Source organism: Chelonia mydas, chromosome 6, assembly GCF_015237465.2.
Source record: "Chelonia mydas isolate rCheMyd1 chromosome 6, rCheMyd1.pri.v2, whole genome shotgun sequence".
Lineage (NCBI taxonomy): Eukaryota > Metazoa > Chordata > Testudines > Cheloniidae > Chelonia > Chelonia mydas.
The window spans coordinates 80,011,178-80,024,915 of NC_051246.2; the positions used below are offsets into that span (position 1 = coordinate 80,011,178).

The 13,738-nt window shown below is 42.0% G+C and overlaps 1 long non-coding RNA gene across 1 annotated transcript; it reads right to left on the reverse strand.

Moving 5' to 3' along the window:
- Positions 1–9,140: 9,140 nt before the first annotated feature.
- LOC122466461 lies at positions 9,141–12,731 on the reverse strand. Its single transcript, XR_006291947.1, has 3 exons — positions 12,593–12,731; positions 12,230–12,369; positions 9,141–10,028 (listed from the first exon to the last, which is right to left on the reverse strand). It is a non-coding gene; the product is annotated as an uncharacterized LOC122466461 (long non-coding RNA).
- Positions 12,732–13,738: the final 1,007 nt, after the last annotated feature.

The following is a 13,738-nucleotide window of genomic DNA, read 5'->3' on the forward strand; positions in this document are numbered from 1 at the left end:
TACATACCTTATTTTCTGATGTGACCTTTTTAGATCACTATCAGGTTAAAATCTCAGATAAGGCTAATCCTTGATTTCATGATTCTACGGGGGTTATATAGTGAACGCCACTTAAACTGGATGCCAATTGTCCAGACAATCCTGACGAAAACTGATTTTCCAGGCTAAGTCCATTTTCTGTATAGCATGTACTGTACTGTCAGTTAAGCTGAACAGAATTTTCTCTAGTTTACTTTCCATGGCTCCTCATATCCTCTTGCCTTCATCCTCTAATAGATATATAAGAGGATGTAGAAAGCTATCATATATAGCCCCACAGGTGTACATATTTTAAAAGCTGACAAAAAGACAAAGTGCCTGCCTTTAGGAACTCACACTTTAAGACCTCAACCTTTCCAGCAGTTATGCACCTACCTAGCTTGACCCTTGTGAAAAACCCTGAAGAACATGATCTTGAAAACACTTAAGAGAATCATTCTGCACCATTGAACTGAATGGGATTTTTGCCATTGACTTCAATGTGCACAGGATCGGGTCCTTCAGGCTTGCTGCTGAAACTGAAGAGTTGAAAGTACTGTTGATAGTATTTAAGTGTGTGCAGAATCTGGACCTATATTAGATTAAGAATACAACATGAAACCCAAGATCAGACAGTAGTGAATAGGGAAGCGTGGGCATAGGGGAGATAAAATAGTAAATGTACAGGAGGGCAGGCCACTAAAAATACTATTAGGGACGGATAATTATTCCCAGAGGCCCCGATCCAAGCATGTGACTTGTAATAGGACTACTCACATGCTTGAAATTGAGCACTTACTTAAGTCCTTGCTGGAGAGGGGCCACAGTGGCAAATCATTTGAACAGACTAATGCTTTATATTTTATCTTGCTTACATAGGTTTTATTTTGTGGTTGTCTTTGTATTATTTTCTAATCTTAGCAACTGTTAGCAGTTTTTCTTCCTAAATATCAATCAATTTCTCCCAACTTCCTATTTTCTCCCTCCATTAAAGTGTCCAACCAACTGTTTAATCTGTTCTTTCTGAACACATGCAACATGTAAAATGTAAAGAAATATCTTTCTATTATATATGCATAACAATTGTCTTGTATTAGATATCACTAAATTCTGTTTTAGGATTTTATCAAAAGTAAAATGTATAAAACTGAAGGAAGTTATTCAAAATAGCTAAAACATTTCTTCCTAAATATGATGTAGAAAATGCATTCTTGGCCTGAGGACTTGTGTGTGAAGTTTTAACCCAGTGGGAACTTTATCAAGTTATAACCTCTAAGAATTAGTTTGTATTGGAAACAGTCACAAAACATTAACTATAATGCTAGCTATGGCAATATGTTACCAAATAACTAGTAATGCATTCATGACTGATAAATACTATACAATGTCTGTGTTCTCCACTATGTGCAGCTTCGTCCAGTTTTTATTATTTGTATAGCTCCAATTCATTAGAAATTCTACAAATAGTAACACCTATTTTGCCTTATTTCTGTTTGATTGTGTGTTACCCAAAGTACTACTCATTCTCCTTCTGCTGTGCTATACAGATTTTATCAACCCATTTACAATTAATTTTGTAACAATGAGGACTATTCTTGAAACAGAAAACAGTAATCCCATATGCAGCAGAAATGGAGTATTACCTAATGAGTCAAATGATACAGTATGTATGGCATGTAAAACTCTCCGTTCAGAGGCCTGTAGTGAAAAGGAATGACAACTATGGATTGTTTGCATGCAGATAGGGGCACTTACAAGGGGTGAGGGATTTTCGATAGCCCACATACTTCTATTCTCTTTTCCCAAATATAGCCTAAATGGGTGATTGCCATTCTATTGACCTAGCTTCTACATGTACAACTCACAAGCCACCATTTCAAGATACAGAAAGAAGATTATATATGTATATTTCCTTTGATTTACTCCTTATAATAGGTGTATGTATATTTTGTACAAAGACTATTACAATAGTATGTAGGGTGTGAATACAAGGGTGCTCATTGTCACAGTGAACTTGGACTCAACCACTCTTTGGGGCTCAGTTCACCAGCAATAAACCAGAGTTACTTCCCTACCTCTCTGGGGTGTTGTGAGGACAAAAGATTAAAGATTGTGAGATGCTCAGATACTGCAATAATGGGGGCTATATATGAACCTAAGAACAAGGACCTGTTTTTTAATCTGTCTTTAAAACACCCCGCACACCTTTGATATTGTATAAACAAAATAGCTTCATTTTGGGAAATGAAATTTGAGAAGTGATCAATTCCTACTCTTGATGCAGTTGAACCAAATCTCAGCCACCTGTGAGGATATTTACACCTGTAGTTAACTGATAGCTTATTACAATACAAGACTACCTCTACGATTTCCTGCTCTTCGTTTCAAATTGGTATAGGCATACTTTACCCCTTTTGGCCCTGATTCTTCTCACACTTACCCTTGCAAGTGAGAGAAGAGTCAGGAGGTGTGAATCAGGAATCAGTGCAGCTACAATGGTGTAATGTGGTGTGGGAGGACAATCAGGCCCCTTCTTCAATTCAGGATGTCAGCTGAATGTTACTAAATCCAATAAAACAAGTATAAAGAGCCCCTGGTCACAGGGTTCACTCACAGTTGGGGTCCCCCTTGTGGGTGGGCCTGGGGATCAGCTCCTGTCTGGTCTAGCACACTCTTCCATTGCTCACTTCCCTCACAGCTCTTCTCACTTTCCAGGACTTAGGGTGCTCTCTCTTTGTGACTCAGCCCTCCAGCTATGTCACTATATAGTTTTCCCCTTCCAGGGTAGCCAAGTCCCACTGGACAATCTGACCAGGTGCCACTTCAGGCAGTCTTCTGTAATTCCCGGTCTGTGCCACTTTCCCAGTGGCTTGCCTGCTACTCCTGGTTTCAGCCCAAGGACCCTATCAACCATCAGCAGTCAAGGTCTACACAGTCTCAACTCTTGCTGATTTTCCCTTGGGCTTCTTCCCAGTCTGCCTTCCAAGGGTTTCTTTCCTGCAACTTCTGTCAGGGACAAGATCCCAAGGCTTTTCCTCCCCCCAGGGTTACCTCCTACCCATTCTCTGTGCTCAGAATGCACTGCAGACTCTCTCCCTGCAGCACTTTTGTTGCAACTTCCTGGCTTTATACAAGCCCAACCTGCTCCTGTACATCTGGGCTTCATCCTCAATAAGTGCATATCAGTCAAGCCTAGCTCTTTTCCAGGTGCAACCTATAAGGTTAGTTGCCCGATTCTGAGCCACTTTAACCCCTTCAGGGCTGGTGTGGGGGTGAACACTACATCATGCCTCCAAAAAAATATGCTGGACATCACAATTAAACTCCTAACTAATGTGCTCTTAATATAGTAAATACTGAGCATGGTATTTAACATTTATTTATCTAACATTTCACCTAATAACCTTGTTTACGGTTTAGGTATGGCCTAAAAAGAATTTACCTACCAATGGGTAAAATACAGTTCCTTACCAAAGCAACCGCGGCTCTTTGAGAGGATTACCCATATACCTATGTATATAGGTCCTTATTTAGCACATCACCATAGTATCAGATGAAATAAAAATAACTATGAAAATTTGAATCTGCATTCTTGGGAGATGAAAGTATGTGGAGCATAAGGTCAGAAGTTTCTAGCAAGAAGTGTCCATTAGGACCACTCACCTTCCCCCATCTCCCATGCTTTGGTTCCCAAGGATACAAATGGGGACACGTCCCCAACTGCATGCTATTTCCTTTACCGGAATCCAAAGAATCTTGGACTGAAGACTTCAAAGAAGCAGAGAAGGTGGACAGAAAGTGAGTACACAGGAGCAATCATCTCAAAGAACCAGTTACTATGGTGGACTTTTTGGGAGTAAAAAAGAGTATTTCATGTACGACCATGCCTCAGTCCTGACCTGGAGGAATAACTATGAAGGGTAAGAGATCTCAAACCCTATTTGATCGTTTTCCTTTGTGCTCAGACTGGCAACAAGAGTAGCAATCATTGCCAATTGTGGTGATTTTTGTGATGTGGACACTTGTTTCCTAGAATGGACTGAAAGCAATAATTTATTGCATGTAGATCAGAGTCCTATATACTCTTCTGAACAAATGCCAAAAAAATATAATGCTCTATGCTTAAAATAATTAGGATGAGTAAATACTAGTACAGTACTGCTATCTAGATACGGTATATTTTTCCAGGTCAATTGCCAGGTATTTCAAGACAAAAGTTTCAAGACAGTACATATGGGCTACTAATGCCTTAAATTCTTCACTCGAAAAAAGAATTATTTATATGCAGTATGAACAATTTATGCCTTGTTCTCATTTTTTGGATGAACTCTTCAAGGCACACTAAGACCAGGTCTGTACGTACTGTGCTGCAGCGATACAGCTCTATCTGCTGCAGCGTGTCTGGTGAAAACCTCTATGCCGACAGGAAAGAGCGCTCCCGCTGGCATAATAAAATCAGCTCCCTGAGCAGCAGAAGCTCTGGACAGTGGGAGAAGCTGTCCCGCTACCATAGCACTGTACATATTAGTGCTTATGTTGGTGTAAATTATGTCACTCAGGACAGGGAGTGGTTTTTTCACACCCCCAAGTGACATAAATTATGCTGACATAGGCTATAGTGTAGACAAAGCCTAACGTCCTCCCTGATAGGATTACTGGAGACACTGTGTTTCTCCCAAAGCACCCATTCATGCACACTCACACACAGTATTTAATGGCATTAGTCCTGTCTCAGCAACTTTCTCAATAGTGGTTCATTACCAACAGTTAACAACCCCCTTTTGGCCTTTAATTAATTACCTTATCTTTGAATCTTGGTGAAGGGAAGCTACTGTCAAGGGCATTGTTTGCTCAGTTACCCAAAAGCAATAGACAAATGCTTAGTACTGAATGTAGAGATAGAAAACCCTCAAAAAGCCATTCAATTTTATTATATTTTCAGTGTAGTCGGTGAAGCCTGAATTTCTTTTATTTGCATCTTTAGAAGAACTAATAGAAGACTTTTTTCCCAAATACCAAGGCAAGAATATTTAAGTTCCTTCTGTAAAAATGCAGTCAAAGGATAAGCTCCAAAGACCAACTAAAGTGCCCAGTATGATAGCAATATATGAACAGTTATGGCTCAGTACTACAAGATGCTGAGCAGCTTGAAATCACCGGGAATTGAAGATGCATATTGCAGGTAGACACTTAAAATTGGAACTGCGTGAATACAGAATAATGTATTCATGAACAAGTATTCATGGATAGTTCTCCTAGATCTGACAAAAATAATCACGAGTTTCTATGTGCATTAAAGATGGCCATGAGCCTTTTTATTCCCAGTTGCCATAATCTTGTCTAAGATTTACAAGTAATGGGGGCAGCAGGGCCCCCAGTTTATTGACTTTTGGAGCACCAGTTTTTTTTTTTATTAGAAAGACTGGGGGGTTAAGTGCCTAAATACTTTTCAGGATCTGTCCCCTGATCTATAGGCACTCAAAAAAAGGGATTTAATTAAATTAAAACAGGAGAGACAGTGTTTGTCATTTTCTTCCAAAAAAAGAGTGATGTACAATATTTAGCTTCTCTCTTGACAGCTTAATGAAGGTCTTTGTGGCGTACTGAATGTAACAATCTTGCTCTGCATGCAGGATGAACAGGATTTGAAAAGAAATATTTAGAGTGTGTTATAGGTACTGGATGTAATGCTGTTTGATTACTCACTCAAATGTTATAGTAGCAGCACCAGCATGAGGTGGTACAACAGTTCTGTAGCAAGATGCTAAGGGCCAGCACTTATGCATCACTGGGAAATCTGAGTGCAGCTACTGTAATTTCGAGGCATCAAATTCTGCTCAGTTGCACTTATGTAAATCCAGAATAACTTCTTTGTGTTTAGCGGTGTCATTCTGTATTTGCACTAGCTCACACTCTGACCTCAAGTATTGTAAATAGGTCACACTAACATAATTATATTGGGAATTGCCATTCATTTTCTCAGTAGACAGAAAGATGTTCCTTTCTCTCTCTCCCCAACCCCCACTTTCTAGATATAAAATGGAAATGGCAATTCAGCATTACAGAACTCTGTACTAATGTATTGGGACTCACACACAGTGCAGTACTGCACACTAGTCACAGAACGAATGGAAACGACCTACATTCCATCTCCTATTCTTGGACCTAACCATAATGCTCATTCAGTTACTTCACATTCACCATCAGCTATTTCCTATTTTGGTTTTATAGCCATCTTTACTCCGCTCTCACCCTCCAAAAAATTCTTAATCCCTACAGATTGTTTCCTCTGTATCACAAGAGCCCATGCTGACGCTGTGTTTTAGAGTATGAACAAAATGCCACTGCAAGTTTTTCTGCTGCATCTCCCTGAGGATAATGATCATTGATCCAGTAACACATGCATCACAACACAAAGGCATATGAACACCTCCACTGGCTTTTCCTTCTTCGCTGGTGTTATGATTTTAACCCTAAAAAATAAAAACAAAACATGATTTACATGTCTTTTCTGGCACTGTACAAAATACCGGCTCCAGAAATCCTGAAGTCTAATCATTATCAATATACTTTCTCCCTCTGCCAAAGAAATTACAAAATGTAGGTATGTTACACATTTACAGTAAGACCATAACACTTGTGAATTACATTCAAGTATAATCAGTCTGCCTGACAAAAGAAAAGAGCAACTTCAGTTTCTTGCCATAATAAGCAATACTTGTGCCCTTCCCAAGATAAAATACTTTCTTTCTAACCATCCCCACCACAAAAACTCAGTTACACACACTCAGACCCCCCCCCCCCCCCGATACACACACAAAATGTATTCTGTACTGTGTCCCTACTCCCAAAATTATTAATCCCCACCATCCTCTGGCCAGTACCTCGTCACCTGTCATACTTTCCCTTGCCAGCATCTCAGTGAGGCTCGGTTCCCCACAGCAGCTGTGGATTGTTCTGCAGCCTCTGTTGGCAGTAGTTGTGGCAGACATGCAGTCCTGCACTTTCCAGATGGGGGGTACCTGGGTGGGTGGAAGGGGGTGGGTCCTCTCTGGTTGACTGAGTGGCCAATTGGGAAAATGGATTTACTTTGGTCCTTGAGGAGGATAGGGCTTCCCTGACAGCTGGAGGTCTCCTCTAGCTGGTGAGGAAGTTGTGGGAACGGAACTTCCCATGGTGGTGGAAGTCTAAGCCTGATAAGTCTCCCCCAAGTCTGATGGCCAAGAGAACAGGGCTCTTAACTCCTTACCAACTTGTTAGGCTCTGGCATGGGCAGGGACGCACCAGCAGGGATGTGATGTGAGATGCAGTGGCTACAGGGCTTCTGCTCAGTGCAGTAGCCCGGCTTGGTCCTGTCTCCTCCTCTTTTCCACTTTCTTGTGCACCTTTAGAGAGAATGGGGAGGAGAGGGTGCAGGGACTGCCTGGTGCATCTCCTGGGTGCATCTAGAAGCATTAGCTGGGAATGCGAGAAGGAAGTTCTTGAAGCAGGCCTGCAGTCACAACAAGCAGATCCAGCCCTTAGCATATTTAGAGGGAGTGTTGCTGAACAGACTTATGCCACCTTTTCCATGATTATCACATGAATATGAATTCTGGCTGAAAAATTAAAATTTTCATGATCAGTTTACATTGATTTAGGTTTTCAAGGCTATACTTGTAGAGCTAGAGACTTTTTTCTGGTTGAGATTCTCTATGACCAGGCCCGAAGACCAGCACTTTTAACCCACAGCATATGTGAGCCCCCTCCAGCCCACCACGGCAGTGGGAGCACACAATGATGCTATTAAAGTAGCTGGAAAGCAGCATTCTAAGACAACATGTCTTCTGCAGGCCAGCCACTGGTGGAAAAGATGTAGTTTCTAACCTCCTTTTTTATCATCCAGTCTGGCCCCAGTCCCAATTAGATCTGATAAATGGGGTTCTGCTGTACTCAATTGTCTCAGCCTAGACTCCTCCACTACATGAAGGAGGGCAAGCTACCGTACATTGCTGCAGTAAAAATATCGACCATGCAATGGACGCTGACGAAAGCTTATGCTCAAATAAATTTGTTAGTCTCTAAGGTGCCACAAGTCCTCCTTTTCTTTTTGCAGATACAGACTAACACAGCTGCTACTCTGAAACCTGTGATTTAATATGGAACTGCAAGCATAGCATCTGATGCTACACTGGGGGATATTTGCAAAGCTGTAAACTTGTCACTATTTTAATTAGTGTAATGCTGCTTTTAACCTAACCAGAAATTTAACATTATTTATAACCGAAGTCTAACGAATTGCTGACCCATTAAACAGATTAATGTTGAATCCAAGAGCTACTTTAAAACAGACACAGAAAAGGATCAACTGACACTGAATCATTTCATTTGTATAATATTTCACAACCAATGAACTCAGAACCTGAAAGACTATTCATACTATTTCATTTAAACTTCAGATAATTAGAGGCAAAAAGAAATGAAAGCCCATATGTCTAGCGCTTAACATACTGAGAAGATGAGTAGAGTATACGGGGTTTTGTGTGTGGGGGGGGCGGGGGGGCAAATTCTGAATTGTTTGATATGGTCTCTTTCTCATGAAGATGTGGAGAACTGTAGTGTTTGTTACAATTCCTTGTATTCACATGGGAAGAATGCCATTTGCCCCAGTAGTGCTTGCCATATTTATACAGGTTTATTCATCCAGTAAGTGTGCAGAATCTATACCATGTGATACAGGTGACCAGTCACACACCATGAATAATGAATAGCATGTAGTTGAAGCCATCTAGCTTTTCTAGCTATTTCTACAATACCCATCACTTCAGTAGTCAAAGTGAAAGGTTTATGAACCACCCAGAGGATCAAAAGTTTGCACAAATGTTTAATGATCATAACAGCAAAGGATAATTACAAATTAGTCTGAGACAAATGAGACTTTGAGAGCTACATTTGTCAGATAAATTGCTCGCTATAATAGTGAATATAGTTCTTCTAGCACTATGTAGCCAAAAGTTTAAAAAGATGTCACTTTCAAACATATGGGTGCTGAAAGGGCTACTAGAAGTAAGAACCCAAGAATTTACCAGCACTGGTCTGACACTAGACAGCCAGTATGATGATCTGAGTGAAGACTTTGTAGGGCAAGTCCAGATATTCTAGTGCAAAACTGCCAAACAAGATATGGATTCACAAAATTTGGTGTACGAGTCCATGATGGGGGCCCTGCGTGTCAAGCTGGGGCGCCCCTGTTGGCCCAGTGCGGGGTTGGTACACCCCGTAACCCAGTCATCGGGACTCCCCGTTAAGTGGGTGATTTTATCCAACTGGGTCCCAGCCCCGTGGCATGGTGACTTAAACACAGGGGGTTAAAGTAACATAAAAGATTTATCGCTACAGGGCTGGCTCCAGACCCCCAGAAGGAATGAGGCCTTGGGTGGAAGGGTGGGTCTGGGGGTCAGTCTCCCCCAGCCAGCCCCGCCCGGCCACTTCTTACTGGTATGCCGTACCAGCCCACTTTCACCTCTGCTTAAACAAATAGTCTGTGGTCTCTGGGCAGCCAAAACAAACAAAAAGCTTGGAGCCCTGCAGCCTCCTAGCTGGGGCAAAACCACCAACCAATCTGAAGCCTGCAGTCTCCTGGCTGAGGTAGGCAGTAGTACTTAACAGCTATCAGGCTGCAGCCCCTAGGCAGGGCAAACAAACAGTCTGTAGGCCTTACTTCCCTCTGGGTTGGACATAGAGCTGGCAGCAGCCTCGTCAGCAGGTGGTGGCTTGACTTCCCTGCTGCTCTCTGCAGTCAGTGAGTCGCCTGGAGTGTAGTCCGGGTCTTTGGGCTCTCTTGCCAGGAGCGTTGCAGGGATCAGCCGTGTATGTCCTTCCTCCTCCATCGCTCACCCGGACTGAGCTGGACTGTCTCCCTTTATTAATGGCTTCTCCACTGGAGCATGCGCAGCAGAGGAAAGGGGTTGTGATCTCCTGGGTCCACAATTATTGGTCCAGTGCGGGGTTGGTACACCCCATCACAGATTCTATATCAAAATAAAGATGTATGTGCAAAAATAAAGTCAGAAGGAAGAAAAAGGAGAAAAATAAGCAACGAAGAATACATTTTCATAATGAATACACCAGTAAGTTTATGTAGTCTTTTTACCTTTAAATCACATTCCATTAAACATGTAGGAGGGATTTTCAAAAGGACTCAGTGCTGGCCTAACTCTGTTGCCATTAAAGTCAGTGGTAAAACTCCTAAACACTTCAATGGGAGCAGAGGTAGGTCAATGCTGAGCATTTTTGAAAATCTTATGTGTAGTTTCTATTTGCTGCAGGCATCTGTCTTACTGGTTTCTTAGTTAAAGAAATGATATGTTTGAATGTATGGTACAAGAGTACCACATCTTCCTTATATCTAAAAAGTACTTTATACTGCATCCAACCTAAGTATTTTAAGTATCCACTTTCTCAAGTTATCTGCAAATGGTGGCTTGTGTTGCCAACTCCCACAATTTCACCACAAGCTGCCTCTGCTGGAGCCAGTCTCATAATGATGCAAAAAGCTCCAGCCCTCTATTTCGCTATTTCCAGTCTAGCACAGAGGAAAAACCTTCTGATTGGCTGCCTTCCCCACCTCCTGGGGAAGAGCAGCTGATCAAGGTTACAGCCAGAGGCAGGCAGAACTCTTCCTCATCCTTCAGCAGCTAAGAGGAGTTTTTAGGTAGGGGAGGTGGTAGTAGAGGGAGTAGCCAACAACATTCTTACAAGAAGGGACTGGGAAAAGGGGAGTAACCCCTCACCCCAAACCCAAGAGCTCAGGATAGCCCTGCTCCCTCCTTACCCCTCCCTCCACTTGTCCCTGCTGTCACGCTGCATGGTTTGGATTGCAGCTGAGAATGCCAGACTCAGGACAGACTGTAGGAGACATGGCAGATACACCCTCAAACTGGTGGTTTATTCCATCATTAGAGGTCACCAAACCAGTAACAAAAGTGAGCTCCTGTCTCACTCACTACACTAGTTCACAGAGAGCCACACAACAGTCCCCTAGGCACTCCAGCCCCTGGTTAACACCCAGACATAGTGATGAAAGGTTATTAAGGTTATTAAAACCAAAATTCACCACACATTAGGTTTGTCCCACTTCAAATCAATATGTAATTCTGAATCTCACCCAAAAATCACACTGGAAGCCAATCCCTTAGTAACTAAAACTTACTTTTTATTTTAATAAGCCTTTAGAGAGTTATTAAAAGGTTAAAATGAATCATACACATTACAGTTGATTTCAGAGTCTGTTGGTCAGGAGAATAGCAGAGCTTGCGATAAGTCTCTCTGGATCACCCAAGAAGATTGGGGCCATCAGTCTTTTTTTCAAAGCTTCCCTTTGTTAGAAATCACAGATCAGAGACGTGGCGCAGGAATGAAGACAGAGACTCTTGGTTCAGGTGCCTGGAAAGTTACTGGCACAAACACGGAGTCTTAGGTCACATGTGCCTTGCTGAATCATGAGGCATTCATCACCTACATGCTCCATGAAGAGAACCCGGGAGCGGTCCCTGGAAGAGCTGATTGTCCTTAATGGGCCATCAAGCAGGCTAGCTAGCCTTGATGTAAATCTCTCTTGGGGGTGTTACCCAGAAACACAACACATTTGAGATACAAACCATACCAAATATTCATAACTTCAGATACAATGATGATACATGGATTTAAACAGGATAATCATACTTAGCAGATTATAACTTTTCCATTGATATGTTATGAGGCATACATTGTACAAGATTTATTGTAATTATTTAATAGTGGTAGAAACTGTAATATAAATGGTCACCTTCCTTTTTATACAGCATCACACCTCCATCCCTGAAACACCAGGCCTAGAAAGGAAGCAGGGAAGCTTCTCCCAACCCTAGTGGAGGGAGTGAAGAACCCCTGGAGCCTTAGGAGGAGTAAAGGTACATTGAGAATGAAAAGTGGATTTGGAGGCTGGGCTGGTGGGAAGGGAAGGGAAGAGACAGAACTAGATAATTAGAATTTCTGGGTTTGGAGAGAAGCTGGAATCTCTGCACCATCCAGCAGCCAGTGAGAGCCCTTTCAGTGAGGTCATCTCACACTAAAACATTTCAGAAAGCTGGCAAAATTGTCACACTCACAACACGTGAGATGGGCTGGGGAAGTTCTTAAAAAATTCAAGAGACAAAAGAAATCCCCCCACTATAGTTGTTACAAGACTCACCATACCAGAGCACCCCCTCACAATATCATGTGCTGTTGCAGCCACTGTGTCTCAGTTTCCCCTCAGTGGTCTTCTGCTTGCTCCACTTCCAGAGGTGTTTTTTTCTGCAGTGATTTGGCCTCCTTCCAGGATATCCACATCTAATATAAACAACACACCAAAGTCTTTGACCAAATCTCCTTCCTGAGTGTCTGCTTTCTCTTCTCTAATTCAGGTGCTCTCCTGCCCACGCTCTGGGCTCATCTTTTGCCCTTCCGAGGCTCCTCTCCATCTCTCCTCTCAGCCCCTCCTGGCTCCCTATACCTTCCTAAGCAACCAGTCCCGGGCCTTCCTATCTGGAGTCTTCCACAGGCCTCTGCCTACCTTATATTCTCCTTTGCTTCCTCACAGCCATCTGCTCTCATCTCCAGCCAGCTCTTCACTGCTCTTCCAAAGTCCAACACCCAGCACAGGTGTAGTGGGGTGGGGTTATTTGAACAAGGCTGATTGGCCCAAGCCTCCTGGACCTAAAAGAGGGAGGATGCCTTGTTACAATAATGGCAGGTTTCAGAGTAGCAGGCGTGTTAGTCTGTATTCGCAAAAAGAAAAGGAGTACTTGTGGCACCTTAGAGACTAACAAATTTATTTGAGCATAAGCTTTCGTGAGCTACAGCTCACATGTAGCTCATGAAAGCTTATGCTCAAATAAATTTGTTAGTCTCTAAGGTGCCACAAGTACTCCTTTTCTTTTTGTTACAATAAATTTTAAAATTTCATGATCTGGGGACTAATCACATAGGGTTAACGGAGTCTGAATTATGATATTTTAACTTTTGGGGTTGGCAATAGGCCTGGCCAGAAAACAATTTTGCTTTGTAAAAAATGTCTAGGTTTTAAATTTGTATTCAATGTCTGAATGAAACTGAGACCAATGGAAAATTTTCTCATGCACACACACAAAAACCAACAAAAGAAGCCTCACTGACTTGCCAACAGCCTGTTGGTTAGGGTGCTTGCTGGAATGTAGGAGTCCTAAGCTCAACACCCTAGATTCAGAGCAAATGCTCAAGTCTATCCCTTCCTCCATGAAATTCCATTGTGGACACAAGAAATCTTCCCAACAAAATTGTCATTGAAATGGATGTTTCTGTGAAACATTTCAGTTTTGATTAAATGGCATTTTTTGGCGGGAAACAGTTTGACAAAAAATTTTTCAGCCAACCGTAATTGGCCATAAGGAAATGTTATGTTCACATCTAATGTCCAGTTATCTAGCTCATCCATAGGGTATGAACCATCACCCATTAAAGTTAATGCTCCCACTGAAACCAAAAGGTGCTGTATGAAGCCCTAAATTCTCATGCTCAGAATCAACTTTATTTTTCTATTCACCTCCATTACAGAACTTAAGTCAGTGGGAGCCAGATTACAATTCACCCCCCATAATTCACAGTAAAAATAGGAGATGGAAAAACACCATTTTATCTGCAAAATCCTGAAAGTACCTGATAGTCTGAGCTTTTTTTTAAT